At 36.3% G+C, this 4,831-nt stretch overlaps 1 long non-coding RNA gene across 1 annotated transcript; it reads right to left on the reverse strand.

Moving 5' to 3' along the window:
• Nucleotides 1-952: 952 nt before the first annotated feature.
• LOC134207716 (uncharacterized) lies at nucleotides 953-1,884 on the reverse strand. Its single transcript, XR_009978413.1, has 3 exons — nucleotides 1,731-1,884; nucleotides 1,507-1,625; nucleotides 953-1,413 (listed from the first exon to the last, which is right to left on the reverse strand). It is a non-coding gene; the product is annotated as an uncharacterized LOC134207716 (long non-coding RNA).
• Nucleotides 1,885-4,831: the final 2,947 nt, after the last annotated feature.

Consider the following 4,831-nt stretch of genomic DNA (forward strand, 5'->3'; position numbering starts at 1 on the left):
TTTCTGAAAAATCCATCGTTCAACTCCTCTACCACCATCTTGCGAGCATGTTCCACGAAACAATGTTTCGTATGACACTGTCACCAGAAGGCGCTAGAGTGAAATGTCAAACCCGAAGGATTACGACGCTAGCGCCTCTAGTTGTGAAACGCACAATCAATCAAATTCAAATTGATCGTTAAAGTCATGGTCGATGGTAATTTCTCTAGTGTTACGTCTGTTTGTCTGTGGAACGAATATCAATCGGTGCACCGAAATCATATCCTCACTGTGCACAGTGGCGAAAATCGTGTTTGCGCATTTATTTAATAGTACATTTATTATGCAATTTAGCGTGACGGTGTCTTTGAGACATTTTATCAGTAAGTTAATGCGCTTCTTTAGAGGTATTCAGCTTACTGATAAATCCTTCTAAAAGTTAAAAAAAATAAAAGATAAAAAAAATATTTTTCCACTTCACAACATATGAGGTTTGATTCTTCATGAAAGTTGTAACAAAAGTTCTCCTGAAAAACTTTGTCGAAGACACCAAGTTCGTAATTCCGTTAATTTTGGAGATTTTTCACGTTTTATGCTGACAACTCCTTAAAAATGGGTTTTTCATCATATCTTTTTCATTTCCATTTCCACATTTTTTGCATGTTCTAAAAAAATTCAGATAATATTAAAATACGCCATTTGTTGGCTATTGCAAATTAAAAACTTGAAAAAAAAGGTATAACAGTTTTACTGTATATTTTAGTCATATTTGATTTAATTGCCACTTGACAAGAGGAAAATTGTGGCAGTCAATCTCATACACATAACAAAGTACAAGTAATAAACTTTAAATTAATACCTGAACCACAGACAAACAGACGTAACAGCTAGAACAATTTCCTGAATAATTCATCGTCAGTTACTTTATCACCATCTCGCGTGCATGTTGCACGAAATGATGTTTAGTACACAGAAAGAAAAATCATTATTAAAATTAAAAATATCGTTGGTAAAAATAAAAAGTTGCGTTGGTTCTTTTTCGTAGAGAGTTGCGTATGTTCAAAATAAAAGTATGCAAACTTTTGTTTCGCCCAGTGTTAAAAAATAGTGTGCCGCTTTAAAATTAAAAGTTTAAACTTTCGAAATAAAGTTATAGAACTGTTAAATGAAAAGAGAAATTGAATTTCATTTAGAAATGTTGCTTTATTTTCCTGAAACAAAACCATATCTATCCCTTACCCTCCATTTATCTTTCTATTTCAAATTCAACTGAATTGTAGGTTATTGGTTTAGCTTTTAATTTTCAAATTTTACTCATGAAGCAAACATGAAAAAATGCACCCAATACAGCTCTTAAAAATTCCATGAAGTTTTAAAATGATCCAAACATTCAGCCACTCGTTGGGGTTCACAGATTGCGCTAAGGGTTTTTTCCTGTAAAGATGAGAAAAAATATAGTTCCGTATGTGTTGTCATCGTCGTCATACTAGCGGTGCACGGCACGCAGTTTAAAAATATATTACGTACCTTTCGGTTCCAAGTAGGTATGTATACCTATAGTTATTTTCTGCAACAACATTATGTAAAAAATTTGATGTTTCTCGCCAAAATAGCATTTTTTTTCGGATGATGAAAGATCTTAGACTCTAGAAAAGAAGAATGGCGTGAAATCAATAATAATAAATCGCCGGAGCTTATGCAAGCAATTCATCATACAGTGTAACTCGCAGTGTAATATTTTAACTACTTACCTGTGTCGTTAAAATTTACCACGGTGCCATCGGAAAACTTAAGATTTTGTTTAATTTATTATTATTGAAAAAAATAAAAGCAGACCTATCATCCTCCGGCAAGCGATCATGAACAACAACTGTCACTGACAGAACAGAAAAAAAGTATTTGGTGGTTTGACAATTTTACAATGTTTGTGTTGAAAAGAAAAACTTTTAAATATACACTCTAAGTAGGCGAAAAACACTTTCAAAACTAACACATAACTTTTACAGTAATCGATTCTACTTTTATTTTAGAGAAAATTAAACGCTTTTTAAATGAAGAAGGCAAAATATTTAATAAAACCATGTTTGTTTTTTCTGTGTACGACAATGTCAACAGACGGCGCTAGTATGAATGTCAAATCGAAAGGTAAACGATGGGTGCGCCTCTAGGTGTGAAACAAGTAATCAGTGTAATTTAAAACGATCGGTCAGAGCATGGACGATGGGAATTTCATCAGTGTTACGTCTGTTTGTCTGTGCCTGAACTGTAGAGTTGTAAGCGAATGTAAGGAATGTTTCAACAAAAAACATTTCCTACTATGCAAAGCAAAATCACAAGGAGTTCATAAATCAGCGCACCATGCGTCTCCATATGCTTGTGTGCTTATGCGTCGAACATGTACAAAGCTTGTTGACATAAAAAGCAATAAATCTCCAAAAGTAATGAAATTACGAACTTGGTGTCTTCGACAAAGTTTTTCAGGAGAACTTTTGCTACAACTCTCGCGAAGGCATATACCTTGCATGTTGTAAATTGGAAAAAAATAAATTTTTCATCTCACTTTTAGGGGGATTGATCATAAGGCTGAATACCTCCAAAGAAGCGCATTAACTTACTGATAAAACGTCTCGAAGACACCGTTACGCCAAATTGCATAATAAATGTACTATTAAACAAACGCGCTAAAAACACGATTTTAGCCACCGTGCTCTGGGCTAAAAACGAAGCATTCGTTCATTCTTGAACGAATTTTCCAAGGCTTGGGAAGTACTGAAATCAGTGTATAATAAAGCCCCAAAGGAATTGTTCCAACTCCAAATTCCCGACGAGATCCCGCAAAGCGCTGGAACTGCCAATACTCCGTACTGGTTTAGCGCCAGAATCGTAAAGCATGCCTCTGTATTAAGTAAGGTACCCCGGGGCAAGTGGGACCTAAAAAAACGCTAGTTCAGCAAAATTGTTAACGCATACTTAGAAAACAAGTTATTTCAAAACAATAATCACTGATACATCATTATATGCTTCCATTGTTGAAGTGTTACCTTCAGGACCCACTTGCCCCTTCAAACGGGGTAAGTGGGACCTATTATGTTTTCTACTGTCTAAAGAAACTAATTTGAGGAATGTAGAAACACTTTTCATGTTATTTCTGATTATTAGTATTTTCAGATCATGGATGGAGATTGGTTGCATGTCGGACTTTATTTTTGCAACAAGAAAGGTATTATAATGTTAGATATGAAAACAAGACAAAAGCCGATTTACAGTTTATTTGGCTGTTGTCTTGTTTTCCATTAGATTACTTTTGTACCAAATGTTTTAGGTGGCAAAGATAAGCAAATTTTCATTCACTTACGCCTCCCATTCAGTGTGCTAGAGTTCCAGACTCATAGAGGTCTTCATTTTTAGAATGCTTGACCGTAACGACGCTCATTGTTGTGTTACCAAGTGATTTGCTTCATTCAATAGGCTTCCATTGGTGAGCGTTGAAGATCATTAAACGGTTAATCATCGAACATCCAATTTCAAACATCTTAGGAACCTCATAAGTTGCCCCGCGCAGAGCATCGAGATGGTTTAGATATACCCGATTTTTTCTCATGATCTGATTTTTTCAATGCCTTCTCGAGAGCCTTACGGTTACATGTTACCAAACTCTTACCATTACTGTTGAACTGTTGGCAAACATGCTGGAATCAAAAGGTTCGTTATACAATTGACACATCATGAAACTGGAAAAGCCAACAGTGTTCTGATATTAATCGCTAGACAAATTCGCGTCAATGCTAAACAATAAGACTCTTTGAAATAAAATGGTTGCTTATTATCCATACGGGGATGCAGCAGAAAGTCGGGTAAAATGATTGTGGTATATATGATTGGTATCCTTCCTCCAGATCGTAATATTTCTATATTGTTTCTACAGTTTAGCCAAATGCATTTCAATGCTAGTTTGTGCATTTAGATACTTATGAAAGTTAAATTGATTTTATTCTGATTCGTTTGCTTTATGTGTGTTTTTGATTGAATGAATCATTAACTTGGTCAATGATAGATGATAATGAACAAAACAATGAGGAGCGGAACTTCACGAAATATTTGAACGAAAACCTTCGGTTTCATTCGGGTCCGGTCGGCTCAAAGCGTTTCGGAGGAAGGATACCAATCATATATACCACAATGATAAAATGACAGTTTTTCGGTTTTTCTGGTATCAGAAAAGAGGCACATAATGAGCAAGACGACTTGATGGCTATATAGCGCATTTATAAAATCGAATGTGCTAATCACTAGCAATTAAACCTACTGGGGCTTGCTTGCTCCTGGATCACTCATGCAGCATCGGTTGCATTATGATGTAGGCCCGATGCCCACGTAGCGTCTTTTCAACGCTGTGTGCACACAGCGTTAAAAGGACGCATGTGTGCATCGGGAAAAAGCGGTAACGCAGCGTCGCCGCACCGATGCACACCTGCGTTTTTTCAACGCCACGTGCACGCAATGTTGAAAAATCGCTACGTGGGCACAGGCCCGTAAACAGCAGGCTTCGCTTAATAGGTGTTGTACATGTACAACGGTGAGAGTCAGATTTTCGAAGACAAAATCAGTGAGAATACCAAAAAATACGACATTGTACGGTGGGCTTGTTAGGGTAGTGTGATGCCTTCGATTCACGTAAGGGACACTGGAGACGGTCTTATTGTTGAGATCGGAATACATATCTGTAAAGTTGGAATCATGTGGTAGAATAAAATGGGATAGTAGTACTAACAAGTGAAGTATTTGCGGCTTAGGTTCGATTCAACTAAATGGTTCATCATGTCATCTTAGATACAGATTTTTAATACAGTAG

Source organism: Armigeres subalbatus, chromosome 1 (assembly GCF_024139115.2).
Source record: "Armigeres subalbatus isolate Guangzhou_Male chromosome 1, GZ_Asu_2, whole genome shotgun sequence".
In the NCBI taxonomy this organism is placed as follows: domain Eukaryota; kingdom Metazoa; phylum Arthropoda; class Insecta; order Diptera; family Culicidae; genus Armigeres; species Armigeres subalbatus.